The sequence below is a fragment of the Delphinapterus leucas genome, chromosome 15, assembly GCF_059928025.1.
Source record: "Delphinapterus leucas isolate spDelLeu-1000000601 "Yukka" chromosome 15, BTC_Dleu_Yukka2, whole genome shotgun sequence".
NCBI classification, from domain to species: Eukaryota; Metazoa; Chordata; class Mammalia; order Artiodactyla; family Monodontidae; genus Delphinapterus; species Delphinapterus leucas.
This window is the reverse complement of record NC_143143.1, coordinates 55,523,120-55,544,713: the sequence shown is the minus strand read 5'-3', so window position 1 is coordinate 55,544,713 and position 21,594 is coordinate 55,523,120. Positions and strand designations below refer to the sequence as shown.

Genomic DNA, 21,594 nt, shown 5'->3' with positions numbered 1-21,594 from the left:
CCCTTCGTAGGCTCCACTGTACTCTGGAAACATGAAAACCTGCCCTTTGCACACAAGGCTACCCAGCTGACATCATAGGCCAGGCCCTTGAGAGCATTTCAGAGGAAACGTCACGTGGAGGGAGAACAATGACGTGCCACCCGACTTTCCCCCAACAAAGGCCACTCCCCACTCACAGGAAACTGTTCACAGTGCTTCTCTTCTTTTTTTTTTTTTTTTTAATAAATTAATTAATTAATTTATTTTTTGGCTGCATTAGGTCTTCGTTGCTGCAAGTGGCCTTTCTCTAGTTGCGGTGAGCGGGGGCTACTCTTCGTTGAGGTGCGCGGGCTTCTCATTACGGTGGCTTCTTTTGTTGCAGAGCACGGGCTCTAGGCGCATGGGCTTCAGTAGTTGTGGAACGTGGGCTCAGTAGTTGTGGCTCACAGGCTCTAGAGCGCAGGCTCAGTAGTTGTGGCGCACAGGCTTAGCTGCTCCACGGCATGTGGGATCTTCCCAGACAAGGGCTCGAACCCGTGTCCCCTGCATTGGCAGGCAGATTCTTAACCACTGAGCCACCAGGGAAGTCCTCTCTTGTTTCTTAATTGGGGTGTGCAAAAGTGCTACATGCTGGGGTTTCCAGACTTTGATTTCCTAGAGGAAAAAAAAGTCACCAAAAAAATGTGGTAGGAATAATACAGAATTGTCATTTTTGCATTTTACCATTTCCTTAAAAAGGGATGTTAACACTTCAGAAGCAGGAAAGAGATAACCCCAGGGCCAATACCATTCACAGGTCAGAAACTATGAGCAGCCAAATCATTATATCAATTCAGTAGATGCCAAACAGGCTGACAAAACACCTACTCCTGATTTAACAAACAAAAACAAAACCTCTTCAATTAAAATTATAATGATACTTGCTGAATATAACAAAAAATATCTTCTGAAAACAAGGGCAAACACAAAAATACTATATACTCTTCATTTAGTTTGTATATTTTAAAGGACTTATAAAAGAAGCACATGTGTATGTACCTGAAAATCTAGATGAAATGAGCAATTTTTTTAGGAAAACTGTTTTTTGAAATCCTGAATAAGTAACAACAAATAGAGAAAAATACGAAAGCAAAGAATTATTCACAAGAAAGGTGCCAGGGACTTCCCTGGTGGCGCAGTGGTTGGGAATCCACCTGCCAATTTAGGGGACACGGGTTCAAGCCCTGGTCCGGGAAGATCCCACATACCACGGAGCAACTAAGACCGTGTGCCACAACTACTGGGCCTGCACTCTAGAGCTCGCGTGCCACAACTACTGAGCCCGCATGCCACAACTACTGCAGCCCGCGTGCCTAAAGCCTGTGCTCGGCAACAAAGAGAAGCCACCGCAATGAGAAGCCCGCACACCACTACAAAGAGTAGCCCCCGCTTGCCGCAACTAGAGAAAGCCGGCGCACAGCAATGAAGACCCAACGCAGCCGATAAATAAATAAATAAATTTATTTTAAAAAAGAATAAAGAAAGGTGTCAGACTCAGACAAATTCACAGGCCAGTTATTTCCTAATCTTCCTGGTAAGAAATGGGAAATTGGTAACCTTCCCAATTTCTTCTGGAAAAACTGACAAGCTAACAAAGAAAGCACAAGAGAAGAAAACTGTATGTTAACCTCATTTGTCATTCCTAGATTTTTTTTTAACTTTTGCAAATATGACATGCAAAGAATGACATCTGGTTTTAATCCTGATTTCTTTGATCCATATGTCTACAGTTCTCTTATGAACTGTAAGTGCCTTTTGCCCATTTTTTCAATAGGTTTGTTTTTTTTCTTGTTCATCTGTAAGAGCTCCTTATAAATTAAGCACATTAACTCTTTGTTGGGTTGCAAAATTATCCCCAGAAAGAGCAAAAGACTGCTTTTTCCATTGTGTTTGTACCACCTGAAATGAAGGATTTTTTAAATTAATTTCTCTTAAGTCAAATCTAGTATCTTTTTGCAATTTCTTCTATCACTTTCATGCTTAGAAAGTCCCTCTCCATTCCAAGATCAGAGAAACAGTCACCATTATTTTCAGCCAGATGTTTTTGCTCAAAATCATTTTAATATATGTAACATCCATCTCTAAAAAATGCATATTTAATAAAATCACTGTTCAAGAAAATAACTAGATGAGTATAATTATATTAACTTTAGTTGTAGAACAAGTCTAAGTAAATTATGACAGTAAAGTACTTTATGATAAAATACTACAAAGCCATTCTATAGTACACTATCTGATGACATGGGGAAATAGTCATGAACTGCAACTAAGTGGGGGGAAAAAAGGCAGAATATGATTTTTATATAAAAACTACACTTATTTGAAAAGCCAGGCAGTATAGACACTTACCTAAACATTAACAATGATCCTCCCTGGGTGTCAGATTCTAAGTGATGTCATTTCTTTATGCTTTTTTGTTTTATACATTACTTATGAATTTGTATTCTACTTGTGATTAGAAAAAAAGTTTAAAATTCATAAATACATATGCAAAAAGAGTCACTAAAAATTTTTGCCCACATGCTTAAGTTGCAACTGTCTTTCAAAAAAAATAAGATGCCTTTCCTTCACTTATTTAATCCCATATTACAAATGGGATAATAAAAACTTAGTTCAAGAAAAATGGGGGTCTTGCCAATCTACCTAATTACCTAAATCAGGCAGTAATGCCTGATTTATATTCTTGGCAAAATGACCAAGTTAATATCACAAGCCAATGGCAAAGATCAGTGGTGATAGTAACTCAAACTCAGCTAACACAAATGGTTCCATTTTCCCTAGTAGACTGTGCCTCAGTGTATGAATGAGCACTGCCCAGCTCAATCAAGCTGAAAAGCCTGTTTTATGTACACTAACCCAAAACCTCCTTGGATGCAACTAGAGATTATCATACTAAGTGAAGTAAGTCAGAAAGAGAAAGACAAATACCATATGATATCACTTACATGTGGAATCTAAAATATGGCACAAATGAACCTACCTACAAAACAGAAACAGCCTCACAGACATAGAGATCAGACTTGTGGTTGTCAAGGGGGAGGGGGAGAGGGAAAGATTGGGAATTTGGGGTTGGTAGATGCAACTATTACATTTAGAACGGATAATCAACAAGGTTCCCTGTATGGCACAGAGAACTATATCCAATCTCCTGGGATAAACCATAGTGGAAAATAATATATAAAAAAAGAATGTCTATATGTGTAAAACTGAGTTACTTTGCTGTACAGCAGAGATTGGCACAACACTGTAAATCAACTATACCTCAATTAAAAAAAAAAAACAATCTCTAAAACCTTTCCAAAATGTCTAGGAGTGATTACAATTAGATAATGATCAGATTAAAATACCAGGAGTCAAAATTTTGAACTCAAAACTAGAGAAGACCTGGAGATGGTCATGCCAGAGTCCCAGACAGGCTGCTTCTCCCAAACTGTGCCCCAGTGCCTGACCCAGCACTCTGCCCAAAGACGGTGCTCAACAAAGGAGGGTGGGAGAAGGAACACAAAGGGTTTAGAAATCCTGCAGCAGAGACTCACACCTAGTAGAGGCAGCAAGATAACCAGAACCCAGACCAGACTCATTTCTCCTGAGAAGCTATGGAGAGGAAAACAGTGCCAGGATGGCAGAGGGCTCTTAGTGCCTACTCCATGCCTCTGCTACACTAAGTTCCCGGCCCACAACTTCGAGGAGTTAGCCCTAAAATGTAGTTAGGATGAGTGTTTCTAGAGACCTGGAATACAAGGGGAAGCCCATTTTTTGAAACAAGCCTAAAGGATATCATCAGAGTCACATAAGGCTATTATCAAAGTATGATGCAGAAGTCTCAAATTTTATTTTTTAATAGTACTGGAGCAAAAGTAAGAATTAAGGCACAAGAGCTCCATCAACTCAAAATAGACATATGTGCCCAAAGGGTCAAGCACTAAACACCAAAAGTACCGAAATTTAAAACTTGAGTGGAAAGTTTATAAATGACACCTAGCCTCACTTTCTGGCTGCTTAGAATAAGAGCACCCAACTTTCAGACCATACCACTTAAAGTTCCCATTTACTGGGACCAAGATGTTGAAAACTCTTCAAGTTCAAATTTTATTTTTTAATTCAGCTGATTATCCCAAGCATATTTTAACAGACAAGCAAACTTGAAATCTAAAAAATATTTTAAACAAAATCATGTTCTGATTATTCATCTTTAAGAAAAATATTTCCTTTGAAAATAGATTTTTATTTTGAAAACTAAACCCCAAGAAAAATGAACTACAAATAAAAAATGTATGTCTTGAATACATCATAAAATAAAATTATAAGGCAAAATGGGCAAAATATCTGTAACATTTTTTAAAGTGCTAATATCCTGGATATAAAAAGAACTGCTAGGCTTCCCTGGTGGTGCAGTGGTTAAGAATCCGCCTGCCAATGCAGGCGACACGGGTTGGAGCCCTGGTCCGGGAAGATCCCACATGCCGCGGAGCAACTAAGCTCGTGTGCCACAGCTCCTGAGCCTGCACTCTAGAGCTCATGAGCCACAACGACTGAGCCCACGAGCTACAACTACTGAAGCCCATGTGCCTAGAGCCCGTGCTCCACAACAAGAGAAGCCACCACAATGAGAAGCCTGCACACCGCAACAAAGAGTAGCCCCCACTCGCTGCAACTAGAGAACGCCCGCACGCAGCAACGAAGACCCAACACAGCCAAAAATAAATAAATTTTTTAAAAAAAGAGAACTGCTATAAATCACCAGGAAAAAGATAAACACAAGACTAGAAAAATTGGTGAAAGAAATGAGTAAGCCAAACAAAATACAAATGGCAAAAAAACCTCATTAAAAAGTGTTCAAACTCACTAGTTATCAAAGAAAAGCAAAAGAAACATGGTTCTATCCTTCACCCAAATTGTTTAAAAAAATTTTTTTAAGTTTAAATAGTAACAGTAATTCCCTAACCTGGATGCAGAAGTATCTGGCATATATGTTACATATGTATCAAAGCCTTAAAAATGCAAATGATATCCCCTCCAAAAATGTAGTCTGAAGAAAAAAAAATCAGAAAGATGCATATAGATTTCTGTACAAGGCTGTTCACCACTGTATTATGCTCACCACAGCAAAAAAAAAAAAAGGCCCTGTATGATCTCTATTTTGAAACACACACAAATAAACATATATGTATGCATGCATATATACACACATTTTACTTTCAAATAAATCAGAAAAAAAAGGATCATCAATGAGTAAACGAAACTATTTTGTGTATGAGTTTTCACCACAATCCTAATATTCCTTAATATCTCTAAGACAGGATACCAGTCCCACTTCCAGATCTTTTTCCAGTAATTCTTATCTTAATTCTGACCAATTGCTACATATACTTTAAGAGCAATTCTAACCAACAGCTTCTGTGTTCTCCATATCGTAATCCCTAAAATCACTGTGAATTTCCTGCATATTCTTCGCAAATCACCCCATTTCCTAGAGCGAAAAGAAAAAGAACACTAAAATTCCTGAGAAATAACAGACACTCTCCAGGGACTCCACTCTATCCTTGCTCTCTGTACAGACTAGGGACAACTACACACACCCGGGAGGAAGTCAAAAGCAAAATCATTTCTTGGGAGAATAACATCAGTGGTTATATTAAATTAAGACAAAGTGCATAGACCTCTCTAATACATTCTTCACCAAAGTGATCTAATGCTCCACACGAGAATCTCACAGTATGTTTAGTCAACTATTCAAAGTCTTTAAAAGTGGTAAGTATCTGCATTTTAGTTCATTTATAGCAAGGGTTCTCAAAACCTGGCTGCACACCAGAATCACCTGCGAGATTTTTTAAAACCTCTATGCTTATGCTGTATTCTGATCAACTGCACCCTAGTTGATTCCAATTTGCTGTCAAGGTTAAGGACCACTGACTTGAAGCATGTTTTTCAAACATCAGATAATGACTCACCAGAGTAGAGAAATCAATGCAGCAGGCTGGGGCCAGCAACTTTTTTAATTAAAAAGTAAATAAAAGAATGGAACAGACTAGAAGAAAATATCAGAATGTATTGCTCCTAGTGCAGATACACATATTCTCAAGAAATTTTTCAATTAAAAATATATAATTCTTGCTAACACATATATATGGAATCTAAAAAAAAAAAAAAGGTCTGAAAAATCTAGGGGCAAGAGGGGAATAAAGACGCAGACCTACTAGAGAATGGACCTGAGGATATGGGGAGGGGGGAGTGTAAGCTGGGACAAAGTGAGAGAGTGGCACAGACATATATACACTACCAAATGTAAAATACACAGCTAGTGGGAACCAGCCGCATAGCACAGGGAGATCAGCTCAGTGCTTTGTGACCACCTAGAGGGGTGGGATAGGGAGGCTGGGAGGGAGGGAGATGCAAGAGGGAAGAGATATGGGGATATATGTGTATGTATAACTGATTCACTTTGTTATAAAGCAGAAACTAACACACCATTGTAAAGCAATTATACTCCAATAAAGATGTTAAAAATATATATATATAATTCTTGACAATACTACCCAGATTGATCTACAGATTCAGTGTAATCACTATCAAAAATTCCATCTGCTTTTTTGGCAAAAATTTGGCAAACTGATCCTAAAATTCAAATGGAAATGCAAAGGACATAGAATAGTCAAAACAATCTTGAAAAAGAACAAAATGGAGGACTCACGCTTTCCAATTTCAAAACTTAATACAAAGCTGTGGTAATTAAGACAGTATAGTACCAGTATACAGATAAACATATAAATCAACAGAATAAAATTGAGAATTCAGAAATAAATCTTAACATTTGTCAGGTGATTTTTGACAAGGGTGCCAGGACAATTCAATGGGGGAAAGAATACCCTTTGCAAAAAATGTTGCTGAGATGACTGGAAATCCACACATAAAGGAATGAAGTTGGACCCCTACCTCACGCCATATACAAACAGGATCAAAGACCCAAATCTATGAGATAAACTATAAAACTCTTCAAAGAAAACACAGGGGTAAATCTTCTTAGATATGACCACAAAAGTACAAGCAACAAAAAGAGAAATGGGACTTTAACAAAATTAAAAACCGTAAGTTTTTAATTAAAATTTCAGAAAGTTTAATTTAAAACTCAAATTTTCAAAGGACACCAGCAAGAAAGTAAACACAACACATAAAATGGTAAAAGTTATTTGTAAAGTATATATCAGATAAGGGACTCATATGTCAAATATATTAAGAAACCTTACAAGTCAACAATAAAAAGACAATCCAATTTAAAAATGGGCAAAGGATTTGATAAACATTTCTCCAAAGAAGACATACAATGGGCCAACAAGCACATGAAAAGATGCTCCACACCATTAGGAAAATGCAAATAAAAACCACAAGACACACTTCACACCCACTGAGATGGCTATACTCAAAGACAGACAATAATGCATGTGGAGAAACTGGAACCATCATAAATTGCTGATGCACCCACTCTGCAAAAGTTTGGCAGTTCCTCAAAATTTTAAACACAGAATTACTGTATAATCCAGTAATTCCACTCCTTGATATTTACCAAAGAAAATTAAAAACATGATCACACAAAAACATGTACATGAATGTATATGCATGCACACAGCAGCATTATTTATAATAGCTGAAATCTAGAAACATCCCAAATGTCCATCAACTCATTAATGGATAAACAAAATGTGGCACTGATTCTTGCAACAAGGTGGATGAACCATAAAAGCATTATGCTAAGTAAAAAGCCAATCACAAAAGACCACATATTGCATGATTCCATTTATATGAAATGTCCAGATAAGGCAAATTCACAGAAATAGAGTACATATTAGTGGTTGCCAAGGCCTGGTAGGGGGAGGGAAGAAAGGGGAATGACTGCTAATAGGTATGGGGTTTCTCTTTGGGGTGAAAAAAAATGTTCTGAAATTAGATAGTGGTGATGGTTACACAAATCTAAAAACAACTGAAGCGTAACTTTCAAAGGGTAGACTTTATGGTGTGTGAATTATATCTCAATAATGCTTTTTTTTAAGGCTAGCCGGTCAAGTGTCCCTTCCCTGTCATTCCCACAGAACCTCATATGGTTCCTTTACCATACAACAAAAAGGTTATTTATTCGTAGTAACTCAAAGGCCTTACTTCTGAGCCTTATATTTCATGACCAGATCACAAAATCGCTTTGGGCGACACACTAATTTTTTTAGTTAGTGAAATAGAAATAGAAAATATCAGAATACACAGCATATAATGTTTTTGTGACACTTGTTTTTGAGATACACACACACAGACATATATATGTTGATGAAAAATGAGTCAGTCAAGACAAAGTCTAGAAAATATATTGTAGAAGTTGATTGACACCTATTCAAGAAACAAAACAAGGGACTTCCTTAGCGGTCCAGCGGTTAAGACTGCGCTTCAAATGCAGGCGGGCTCAGGTTCGATGCCTGGTCGGCGAACAAGGATCCCACAAGCCGCTTGGTGTGCCGACCCCCCCCCCCCAAAAAAGAAACAAAACAATAAGTACAAGATCTCAGAGTCAAAAACAAATTGAAAGAAAATTGAAACCACTTTGGAGCATCACCCTAGGCAATGAACTAAACATTAGAAAAAGTGAACTGGGGACTTCCCTGGTGGCACAATGGTTAAGAATCCACCTGCCAATGCAGGGGACAAGGATTCAAGGCCTTGTCCGGGAAGATCCCACATGCTGCGGAGCAACTAAGCCCGTGTGCCACAACTACTGAGCCTGCACTCTAGAGCCCAAGAGCCACAACTACCAAGCCCGCGTGCCACAACTACTGAAGCGCACGCACCTAGAGCCCAGGCTCCGCAACAAGAGAAGCCACCACAATGAGAAGCCCACGCACCACAACAAAGAGTAGCCCCCGCTCTCCACAACTAGAGAAAGTCTGCGCACAGCAGCAAAGGCCTAACGCAGCCAAAATATAAATTAATTTAAAAAAGAAAAAGTGAATTGGACCCCATGTCTGTTTTTATTGATCTAGTGAAGTAATAAAAGATTCCCTACCCTATTTACCTCCCAGGACTTCTGCGTGGGTTCAGAGGAGCCTCCTGCTCCTAGGATGTTCAGGATCCCTGCTGGAAATGCAGGGCCCCAACTTACACTGGGTGTCAAAAAGCAGGTACAAAAAGGAGAACAGAAAAGGGAAAAATTGATATTGCTAGTATATTGTTTATCTTCACAGGGATGAAAAAATAATGAGAAACAAGAACCCACAAAACTTCTCTGAGGGAGAAAACATTTTCAAAGACTGAGGGTCAGAATCCCTGACACAAAAGATGCAAACAGCACAGAATATCTGAACCCGAAGGAAAGATATAACTTGTATAATTCCTTCCAGCAAGAAATTTGAGGTCATCCTTAAATCAGCATGGAAACTGAATTTGGAGAATTACCACAAAAACAGGAACAGACTCTACAAAGAATATTTTTTATGGTACATAAAATTCCAGGGTCAATGTCAAGGTGACAAACTATGTTCATTCAAAACACTATGTATATTGTAATTTAGTGAAAAAGACATTGAAAATAGGACACTTTACTATCATTAAAGATTATATACAATAATGCATTCCAATAAATATTGAAAATAAGAAGGACCACTACCACATTTAAACCTGTTCTGTAAGTACTCTGCAGTTTATATTAAGAAAAAGAGGTATTTAAGAAGAAAAAACAACAACAAATGATGGTTTGCAGCTATTATGACTGCCTATCTAAGAAACTAAAGAGAATCAACTGAAAAGAATAACAGAGTTTGGTTAGGTAGTACACCAGCACAGTGCTATTTCATTTTCCTTGTTGACACACAAAATGACTCTGTTTCCCAGCTCCCTTGCACCTAGGATAGGGCTAAGAGACTGTGGAAGAAAATACTACTAACTCCAAGCTTGACCCATAAAAAAAAAATCTTCCATACACAAAATTTGCCAAAGTCTGGCAAACTTAGAGGCCAGAGTTCGAAGTCAATTGTGTTATAAGATGGAAGGAGTCTAAATCCCCAACTCACCAGTTAGGGGAGAACCACCTAGAAAAATGTGAGCAAGAAATAACTTTTTATTTTGTTAAGTGTACAGATTTTGGCTAGCATTAACTAAGCTGAACAACATTAGAGGTCAGTTAGAAGAGATATAGACTGCATGCAGTATACTTGCTTTATACCAATTAGGAAACAGTATATATGTAAGGGAGAAGGAGGAAAATCACCTTATTCTAAATAGCAAGCATTTTAAAATAAAGAGCAATCAATAAGTGATCTGTAGACCATATATTAGGAAGAATCTAAAAAATGAGACCTATTAAAGATCTGTATGAATCAAAAGATTTGTTTATGGACAGAACAATTCAATATTATAAAGATGAGAAGTCTCCCCAAATTAACATACATTCAATGAAACTGCCCATTAAAAGTTATTTTGAAACCCTAAACTGAAACATACTGGGAAAAAAATTGAGCATAGGCACTAATACATAGTAAAGCCTACTATAAAGTGATTATGATGATGAAAATAGCAAGGTCATGGCTAAGGAATACACAGATAAATGGAATAACAAAATAAGTCCCATGACAGATATAAGGATTCAGCATATGATTTTGGTTAATAAGTTAATAAGAATGAATTAATGAATAAATGGTGTTGGAATTAATGTCGAGAAAAAAATCCTTACTTCATGCCATACTCTAATACAAATACTAATAATAGCTGAATATTAAAAAAAGAACTAAGAGAAAATATACATGCATATTTATAAAATCTTGGGATAGAGAAGTCATGGGAAAGATAAACTGACAGATTTGAATTCAAAGCATAGAGCATATATTCACAACTTATGACCAAAAAATGCAAATATTTTTTAATTTATTTTTTTATTGAAGTATAGTTGATTTACAATGTTGTGTTAATTTCTGCTGTACAGCAAAGTGACTCAGTTATACACATTCTTTATATTCTTTTCCATTATGGTTTATCCCAGGATATTGAATATAGTTCCCTGTGCTATACAGTAGAACCTTGTTTTTTATCCATTCTACATGTAATAGTTTGCATTTACTAACCCCAAACTCCCACTCCATTCCTCCTCTACCCCCTCCTCCCCCCGTTGGCAACCATAAGTCTGTTCTCTATGTCTATGAGACTGTTTCTGTCTCATAGATAAGTTCATTTGTGCCATATTTTAGATTCCACATATAAGTGATATCATATGATATTTGTCTTTCTCTTTCTGACTTACTTCACTTAGCATGATAATCTCTAGGTGCATCCATGTTGATGCAAATGGCATTATTTTGTTCTTTTTTATGGCTGAGTAGTATTCCATTATATATATATGTACCACATCTTCTTTATCCATTCATCTGTCGATGGACATTTAGGTTGCTTCCATGTCTTTGCTACTGTGAACAGTGTTGCTATGAACATAGGAGTACATGTATCTTTTTTTTTAATTCTTAAAATTATTTACTTATTTGTTTATCCATGTTGGGTCTTAGTTGCAGCACACAGGATCTTCACTGCAGCATGTGGGGTCTTCTGTTGCAGTGCACGGGCTTCTTTCTAGTTGTGGCGCAGGGGCTGCAGAACATGCAGGCTCAGTAGTTGCGGCACACGGGCTCTCTAGTTGTGGCGCACAGGCTCTCTAGTTGTGGCATGTGGGCTCTCTAGTTGTGGCACACGGGCTCCAGAGCACGTGGGCTCAGTAGGTGCGGAGCACAGGCATAGCTGTGGAGTGCGGGCATAGCTGTCCCGCAGCATATGGATCTTAGTTCCCTGACCAGGGATCGAACCCGTGTCCCCTGCATTGGAAGGCAGATTCTTAACCACTGGACAACCAGGGAAGTCCCTGTATCTTTTTGAATTATAGTTTTGTCAAGATATATGCCCAGGAGTGGGACTGCTGGATCGTATAGTAATTCTAGTTTTAGTTTTCTGAGGAACCTCCATACTGTATTCCATAGTGGCTGCACCAACTTACATTCCCACCAACAGTGTAGGACGGTTCCCTTTTCTCCACACCCTCTCTAGCATTTTTTTAAAATGCAAATCTTAATAGCATATTTCTCAAACATAGTGAAAGCAGGATCAAATGTAACATGTCTAGCAGCATCAACTTTACTGAAAGATTAGGGAGGAAAAGTGTTTCATGTTAAACCAAGCACTGATGTTTCTGGAATAGAATATAAACTTTACATTAATTTTAGATAAAAAGACTTGAAAGTGTCATGCTTTTTATACTCTCTAACACTTCAAAATATGCATATATTCCCCCATACCATACTTCTGTGGAATAATTTGTGAAGCAATGTCTTAATATAGAAAGAGCTCCTGAGGGACTTCCCTGGTGGTCCAGTGGGTAAGACTCCACACTCCCAATGCAAGAGGGGCTGGGGTTCGATCCCTAGTCAGGGAACTAGATCCTGCATGCATGCAGCAACTAAGAGTTCGTGTGCCACAACTAAGGAATCTGCATTCCGCAACTAAGAGTCCACGTGCCTCAAGAGCTCACGCAGCCTAAATAAATAAATAATTTTTTTTAAAAAAAAAGAAAGAAAAAGGAAGAGCTCTTGATAATAAAATATGAACTCAAACTTTTTTTGTCTTTTGGCTGCACCACACGGCATGTGGGATCTTAGTTCCCCGACCAGGAATGGAACCCACGCCCCCTGTATTGGCAGTGTAAATTCTTAACCACTAGACTGCCAGGGAAGTCCTGAACTCAAACTTTTCAGCACTGACCACATAAGTATTACTATGAAGCAGGGATAAGCAAACTTTCTACAAGAGCCAGGTAGCAAATATTTTAGGCTTGCAGGTTATATGGTCTCTTGAATGGGCATGACTATGTCCCAGTGAAGCCTGATTTACAAAAACAGGTGCTGGTGGTTCCCCAATCAGCAGCATCCTCATCATCTGGGAACTGGTTAGAAATGCAGACCAGGCCCCATCCCAGACCTTCCGAATGAGAAACTCTCAAGTTTAACATCTATCATGTTAGACAAGGAAGAGGCTGTACCCCCAACCAGGTGATATGTCTTTGGAGACAGCAAAGAATTTAAGCCAGCACTGCAGAGGGAACAAGAAAGCCATACCGAATTGGAGACTGAAATCCCAATACAGCTGAATTGTGAGAAACAGCGTTTCAAGCAGTGCTTCTCATCAGAAGCGGGGGAGAAGACCATCCACAGAGTCATTATACCAAGACCTCTGTAATGAAGCCTTGGTCCAGAATGGAAAAGTTAATGCAGGTTTAATTAACGCTGGGTCATGTATGTCTTCACTTGAACAAAGCGAAGCCACCTCAAAGGAAGCCTGTATAAAGGAAATGTGCATGTGTTGGGGTAGGGGGTTGTGGGAGGATCCTGCAGGAATAAATGAGGGAAAGGAAGGAACAAAGGACCCAAGCTGGGGTGCAGAGAAGAAAACACTGAGCCTGTTATGAACAACAGGATGGATAAGAGGAGACAGGAGAAAGCGAGGACGATCTGTTCTCCTTCAGCCTCAGCATGTACCCTCCACACTGCCCCAGAGTTTCCTACAACGCACATCTTTACAAGTCTCTCCCCTTCTGGGAATTTCTTAGTGGTCTTCCAGACAAAATTCAAGCCCCATAATATAGTATCAAAAGGACCTTTAAGCTCTGTACACCCTTTCCACCTACCTCATCCTCAGCCTCCCTCCAACCATCCTGACACATTGAGCGCCTCTCACAAGCCTCTCCACTTTTACTCATGCCATTCCCACCTCCCCCTCCCCCACACCCACCCAATGGAGCATGGCAATCAGACCAGCCCTCAGTCAAATTCTGACTCAGCTACTATGACCTTGGGCAAGGAGCTGCCCACCACCAACTTCAGCATCCTCAGATGTAACATGGGAATAGTAATACCTATTACCATAGGGCTGTTGTGATTAAATGCCATTAGTAAACACAGGAAGCGCTAGGCAAAGCACCTGTTGACCAACTGACACTAGTTTCCCTGCCCTCTTCTATGCCAACAGGAGCTAAGAAACACAGACCTTCAGGCAAGACTTGGGAATAGCATTCTATCATTGAGGGTCCCAAGGTTTACTGGCACATTAAGAGCAGAATTCAAGACCCAAGAGTTAAGTTAGAAAAGTTTATCAAGCTCCAGTTCCTTCACTGATAAGATGCAGACCAGAACCATGTTGGCTGCCAGCTGTTGAAACCAACAATAGTGACCTCAAGTGTTCAGCACATAGCCAATAACCATTGGCACCATCATTATTGCACTGGCCCTATCACATGGGGCTCACTGTCTAGTCTTTCTTGGGTCCCCTCTACTGCTTAGAGAGGCTCCTGGAGAGAAGAGTTTTAAACTGCTCTTGAGTTCAACTTAGAAGATGGGAAGATTCAACTCAGTAAGAGTCACATGCACATAAATGAGAGAGAGGTGGCCACCAGGCACTCATTGAGATGCCCCAGGGCAACTGACACAAGGAGACTTAAAGATCAGCTGCTCTGGGAAAAACCTGTGGAAAGAACCCGTGAATAAAGAAGGCTTTCTGGACCACAGACCACAAAAAGCCATGGTTTGTGGCAACCAGGCAACATGAGGCCCAGTGCAACCCTGACCCCCTCACTGAAGGAGGAAACTGAAGAACTCATCAAGGCTACAGAGAAACGATGAAGGAAGAACTGGAGTCAAGACCATGGCCAACAGGAAGAGGCTGAGAGCTGCACCCTTAAGTTGCTGAAAAGTTCACAGGCAGTGAGACTACTTGATTGAAGTCCTAAGTATGATCCTCCATGAGCCTACGCAGTATCCACTACTGTACCCATTACACTTGAATACTTAGATAGTTCTGTATATAGTGTATATGCAAATCATGTCTACCACACTTTCTAAGATGTAGGGACTTGTCAGAGGCCATTTTTCATGAATCCGAACTTTTGCTTTTTGTGCTACCTTTAGATTTTAGGCCTGCATAACAACAACAACAACAAAAATATGAAGTAATGCAAGACATGGTTATGGAAAAACGAGTAGATGGAACTTTCCTTCATGGGGTAAGGAGGGTCTTAGAGGCCACCTAGACCTGAGGTGAGGGACTTACCTGCCTGAGGTCAGAGGAGAGAATTAAGACAAAGGACAATGAGAAGCTCCCAAGAAGAGTTACATTTCCATGGAAGAAGACCTCCCCCAAAACATCCACCCTCTCCTTACCACTGCATTTAGTTGCATCAGGTTGGCATCATGCGGCATGTGGCTCCTGGGGCAGCCACTTTCTTTCTAGGTGCTTAGGCCAGAAACCCTGCCGTTGCCCTGAACTCCCTCTCTCACCCCCCACAGACGGTCCATCAGCAATCTCCTCAGCCCCACCTGACAATCCGACACTTCTCACCACCACCTTACCGGCACCCACTTCCACTCAATCACCATCTGCAGCCCTGTACTCGCTGCCTGCCCTGCAGCCCTACCATGCTCACCCTGACTTCATTCTATTCTCACACATCAACAACCAGCATGTCTCTATCCCTCCTCTATTCAAAACTCTCCAATGGCTCCCACCCCACCTCAAAGTAAAATCTACAGGCCTTCCTAGGTGCCACGCAGCCTTAAATGATTCAACTCCCATTGTCTTTCTGACCTCAGTCATTCTCTTTCTCCTGCCTCAGGGCCTTTGCATCTGCAGTTTCCTCCACGGGAATGCTCTTCCCCCAGATATCCATATGACTCACTTCCTTCACATCTTCACTCAAAGATGACTCAGAGCTTCCCGTTCTACATTTCCTACAATTTCAGCTCGCACGGCAACACTTAATACCCCCAATTCTGCCAGATTCTTCTTCAGAGCACAAAGTCTCATGTCTGCCTCCACACTAGAATGTGAGCTCTGTGTGGGGAAGAAATCTCTATGCAGCAACTGGAGCACCAAGATCGTTACCTGGCACACAGTCGGCAGTCAATACATGTATTAAATGTGGGGAGGCCTGTGAAAAGCGTAAGTTGCAAGCAGACCTCAATTCTTAGAGAGACAACAATCTAGAACCGGTGACAAAACAGGCCAGAAATAGCAAAGCCAGGGAGAAAATGAAGAGAGTGCCACAAGGAGCACAAAGGACCAGTTTAAACTGCTTAGTAGTAGCTCACAGCTTAACCTGAAGCAGGAATGCTCCCCAGCAAAAGAAAGAAAGCCCAGACTCAGGCCCTCTGAGGAGAGAATAACTGGAAAAACAGGAGGGAATGAAAATGAATTAATGAGGTTACCTGGCACTGGGAACAGACTAGCATGTTGGGAGGTTTTTACGCAAGGCCTGGAAACAGGTCAGGGAAGGACTGCAAAATGTTTAAGTTAGAATAGCATGAGGGACTTCCCTGGTGGCGCAGTGGTTAAGAATCCGCCTGCTAATGCAGGGGACATGGGTTCGAGCCCTGGTCCAGGAAGATCCTACATGCCGCGGAGCAACTAAGCCCGTGGGCCACAACTACTGAGCCTGCGCTCGAGAGCCTGTGAGCCACAACTACTGAGCCCACATGCCACAACTACTGAAGCCCGCGCACCTAGAGCCTGTGCTCCACAAGAGAAGCCACCCCAACGAGAAGCACGAGCACGGTGACAAAGAGTAGCCCCCGCTCACCGCCTACGTGCAGCAACTAAGACCCAACACAGCCAAAAATAAATAAATAAATAAAACAGCAGAAGATTAAATAAAGTTTTTAAAAAGCTTTCATTTACAAGTACAAAGCACTATATAATTGCAAATTATGACTGCTGACTTTTAATTCCCTTAACCATAATGGGAAAAACCCTTAAGTCACCAGTGATGCCAGAAATGAGTACCCAAATGGATCCCAGGTTTGTCTCTGGAGACACTGAAGATGGTGGCAATAACCAACTCAGGATTTCCAGTATCCAACACACTAGACCTTAGGCTACTTGAAGGCAAAAGATTGGGTTTTAGTCAATAATATTTGGATTAACAGCACTTGTCACCAAATTAGCTGATGTACATCTAACTCATTTCTGCAATGCTATTATAAATCCACTAGCCTTTGCTACGCAAACCAGATAGGCAGTGTTGCATGAAACCTAGCAAAACCCTATCCAATATTCTACACAGGTACTTTCATAAGCAGTTTTGAAACATCCTAACAGACATTAAAACTCGGCTTGACTGTGCCACAGTCAGAAAACACAACTGCCACACGACCATCTTTGGGAGCGGGAGGGAACTACTACAAAAAGTTATTGAAATACCTAGTTTCTTTAAAAAAAAAAAAAAAAAAAAATCACTCCTCACTCCAAGCAAAGAAACCAAAAGAGAAATGCCCTGGTATTCAAAGAAAGAAGCTGGTCACCATTTTGGCAACGATATAGTCTAGAAAGCAGATAGCTCATGTTCCAGGCTGTCAGGTGAAACAGGTTGTCAGCTGGACACACCTACTCACCCCCTTTTAACTAACAGGTGTGTCATGAGGGCTTACACTGTGCACACCCACTGCTGGGCTTCTAGAAGGCAGGAGACCCAAAGCTATTAAATTTTGGATGAGTGAAAAGAGACCAGTAGTGATAGGTTCACAAGTGACCCTGATAGAGTTAACCATGACCCTGTACAGAATTCAGAATTTCTGAGCCAAAAGGCCCTTTTTATAAATCTCACCAGACTCACCTTCAGGGGTCAAGTGGGCCAAGTCATATGCAAAGGTGAAAAGTAAGGTCTAGACAACTTGGAAGGGCGAGGCCCCAGTCCAACAGCATTCAAATGCAAAAATATGAAAATTAAAATGTTCCAACCATCCGTGATTCTAACCTCTGGCTTCAGAGAGGAAGAAACTGAGTGAGGGAGATCACATGCCAATTAACGACAGCTCAAATCAGACTGTGCACGTCCTCACACTGCCCAGCCTTCTCTGCACACAGACGTCCAAATATCAGCAGGGACAGCATCTTCCCCCTTCTCTCTCGCATCACTGCACGACTAAAAGTAGTCAGCAACTGCTACTGCCTCAGACCCAGAAATCCCTTATAAGTGACTTTCTTCCACCCGCAGTTGCCCTCACTTACCCTTTGGATTGACAATCAAGAATTTCCCATCAGTCATGCTTAAAACCCCCAGCCTGTAGGCCGAATCCCTATCAGCTGCCCATCAAAGGGACATCTAGAGTCATAGGAAGGAGAAAATTGCGCCCATAAACTAGTCACACTCGAAAATGACAGTTTCTCTTTCCAGCAAGGTGGCAACAAGGGGGCCGGCGACCCCCGGGGAACCGGCCATACAGAAAGGCCCTGGGGTCGGAGCAAGAGCTCCTAAAATTACTCGGCGCAGCCATTGTAGGGGAGAAAAAAGGCAAAAATGTAAAAGGCACCCCCCTCCGCTGCCCCTCTTGATGGCCCTGCATTCCTGGGGGCACGGAGATGCCCGCGCGCACCGCCTGCGGAGGGCCGACGGGAGAGCGACCCCAGGCCGCGCGGGCCGAGGGCCGGGGAGGAGGCGGCGGCGACCGGGTCCTGGGGGGGACCCCACTCGCCTCCCCGCGGCGCGGCCTGAGGGCCCGAGCGCACGGCGGCTCCGGCCGCAGGCAGGGTTGAGCGCCCGGGGACCCGGCGGGGCTGCGGGTCGCCGGGCATCCCGGGGCCCCGCGGTCAGGGTGGCCGGGGGACCCCGGAAACGGGCCAGGGTGTGGGGGCGCAGGCCGCGCCGCTGACAGCGCGCGGGGGCCGTGCCTGGCCGGCCTCGTGGGCGCGGCGGGCCCCTCGCGGCCAGGCCCGGCAGGTGCGGCCCCTGGGCCGGGCGGGGGGCGCGGCGGCCCGGCTCTCACCTGGCTGCAGATCGCCGGGCTCCCGTCTTGCTGCCGCGCCTCGGCTCCGCAGTAACCGCCGCAGCCTACGGTCCCCGCAACAGCCGCCTGCAAAATGGCGCCGCGGAGGGGCGGGCCAGGGGCGGGGAGCCACAGAGCCGCCCGCCCCCGCGCCGGCCCGGACCCACCTCCCTCTCCGCGCCGGACCCCCGCCCTCTGGCCTCCCCCGAGGGAGGGGCTCCCCCTCAGCGCCTGCCAAGCTAAGCGAGCCGCTTGGCCTCCCAGGCGACCCCCCTCGTCGTCCTCTCCGCCCGCCAAGTTCATTTTATTTCCCGCCCCCCTGCGTGGAAAACGCCCCCCTTCTCCTGCCTTCCAGTCACACCTGCTTCTGGGGACCCACCTGGAATACGGAGTGCTCGCCCGGAGTCTCCCCCTCCTCGTACCCCCTTTTTACTCAGCCTGACACCGAGCCCTGTCATTTCTCAGTGAAGATAAGCAATCTGCGGCGCCTTGGGCTCAATGGTTTGGATGTCAAGGCGCTTTCACCGTTTCTCTAGTTAGGCTGTCAGGTTTTTTAACTTACTGGGGAAGAGGTCCTCATTACCTTATACAAACACGGTAATATAGACCGAGGCTTCTCAGACTCCCCTGAGGGTCGTGTTTAAGTGCAGGTTTTGATTCCGTGGGTCAGGATGCAGCCCGAGATGCCGCTGGGTAAGGGCGGCTGAGCGGAAAGGCCTCAGGTAAATTCGTGGCCCTCAATCTTTAGCGCGACTTCACCTTAACTGCCTCAAGATGCACGTGGCTGGGCCCCACCCCCAGGGCTTCTGAGGCCAGAGGTGTGGAGTGAGGCTCCAGATTTTGCATTTCTGGAAAATTCCCAGGTGATGATAATGCTGTTCTCTGGGGTTTACCCTTGGCGAGCCACTACTGAAGACTATCTGAACGCATGGCTATGGGGAGGAGCAGATTTTATCATCAGAGTTTTCTGCCTGTTTTACACAGTTTGGGGGACTCGATGTTATAGATATCGCAGATATCGATGGGGGGGCGGGGGAGTGACCATCAACTGTGGGAATTTTATAAAATAGAGAGATGTGGTCCAAGTCTTTGAGAATCAATAATGTCATCCTATTTACTTCTCTAATAACTTGTATTTTTAAAATACAAGAGTTGGCTTGTAAAATTCAGTACACCCTGGAAGACCAGGTGTTTTGATCCACATTGAAGATGGAGAAAATAAGGGACAAAAATTCTGTGACCAGTGAGAAAAATTCACACTGCCGTCCATCTAACATCTCTACCATCCTCCTATACCAGAGAAAGCCTTTTCCAGCCAACCTTTTTTTTTGGCGGGGAGGGGGTGGCGGGGGGGGGTATCGGTGTGGAGCCGCGAAGGAGGTACTAAGTGTTTTATTCAGCCAGGGATGAGAGATCTCAGATAAAAGAAGGGGAGTTAACAGGACTTCCCTGGTGGTGCAGTGGTTAAGAATCCACGTGCCAATGCAGGGGACACGGGTTGGAGCCCTGGTCCGGGAAGATCCCACATGCCAGGGAGCAGCCAAGCCCATGAGCCACAACTACTGAGTCTGCGCTCTAGAGCCCGCGAGCCGCAACTACAGAAGCCCGCGCGCCTAGAGCCCGTGCTCTGCAACAAGAGAAGCCACCGCAGTAAGAAACCTGAGCACCGCAAGGAAGAGTAGACCCTGCTCGCCCCAACTAGAGAAAGCCCGAGTGCAGAAACGGGAGCGCTAACTGTTGCATCCTCAGGGTCTCCCTCTCCCTCACTTACAGATTTTCTCTATCCTAAAAAACTTCCTCTGTCCTGGCCTCTCCCACCTTCCTGCCTGTCTTCCTTCCTATCCTCCCCATCACTCCTCAGGTGCTGTCACTCTGCTTTCTTCGATGTCACCAGTGAACTTTTAGTTGCCAAATCCAGTTGCCTGTTTGCAGTCCTTTTCTTCCTTGATGGCTCTGTAACATTCCATTGACTTCTCCCTCTTTCTCAAAACTCTTCTCTAGCAATAATACCACTGGGTCTTGCAATTTTTCCTACACCCCCCCACTTCCCTCTCAGAGATGTAAAAGTTACCTATGCTCACCTCTAAAAATGTTTGTTTTCCTTAATATCTCCTTTCTCTCCATCTTTTCCCCTGCCCTGTCCTCCAAAGATCAGCCATCTCCTCATGACTCCCAAATCTCTCTCCAGACCAGACAGACATCTTTCTGAACTTCTAGGCACACATTTCCAATTGTCCTCCAGATAACCTCTCCTTGATATTATCCAGGAATTTTTTTTTTTTAGAATTTTTCTTTTTAATATTTGTTTATTTATTTATTTATTTTGGCTGCGCCGGGTCTTCATTGAGGCACGCGGGATCTTCATTGTGACATGCGGACTTCTTAGTAGCAGCATGCAAACTCTTAGTCGTGGCATGCAGGATCTAGTTCCCCGACCAGGGATCTAACCCGGGCCCGCGGAGTTTTCTCACCAGGGAAGTCCCCAGGAATTTTAAATATGGCACCTCCACTGCTGAACTCTTTATCCTCCTCTCACAAACTTGCTTCTATCTGGAGTTTCTCATTTTGCCACCAGAAACTTTGAAATCAACTTTGACTTTGACTGTCACCTATGGTCAGCTGGAGTGGGGAAATGTGTCTGGAATTCTCTTCTCTGTGTCCACCATCCCAAACCCTCACTTGTTCTTCCTCAGACTGTTGAAAAAGCTTCTCTCTGGCCTCTTGGCCTCAAGAGTTATCTCCCAAAGCCATCATTGTA

At 42.9% G+C, this 21,594-nt stretch overlaps 1 protein-coding gene across 6 annotated transcripts in view; it reads right to left on the bottom strand.

Annotated features, from left to right (window-relative positions):
• The window catches only part of SLC23A2 (solute carrier family 23 member 2), a 161,691-nt gene extending 142,749 nt beyond the window's left edge, over positions 1 to 18,942 (bottom strand). For 2 of the 6 annotated variants that reach the window (XM_089896593.1, XM_089896590.1), the window contains exon 1: positions 18,837 to 18,936. The gene's annotated coding sequence lies outside the window, so the exon portion shown is untranslated. Of the gene's footprint in view, positions 1 to 176; positions 18,817 to 18,836 lie in introns of those variants that run through there. The other 4 variants (XM_089896589.1, XM_022556453.2, XM_089896592.1 and 1 more) reach the window with 4 other exon arrangements.
• Positions 18,943 to 21,594: the final 2,652 nt, after the last annotated feature.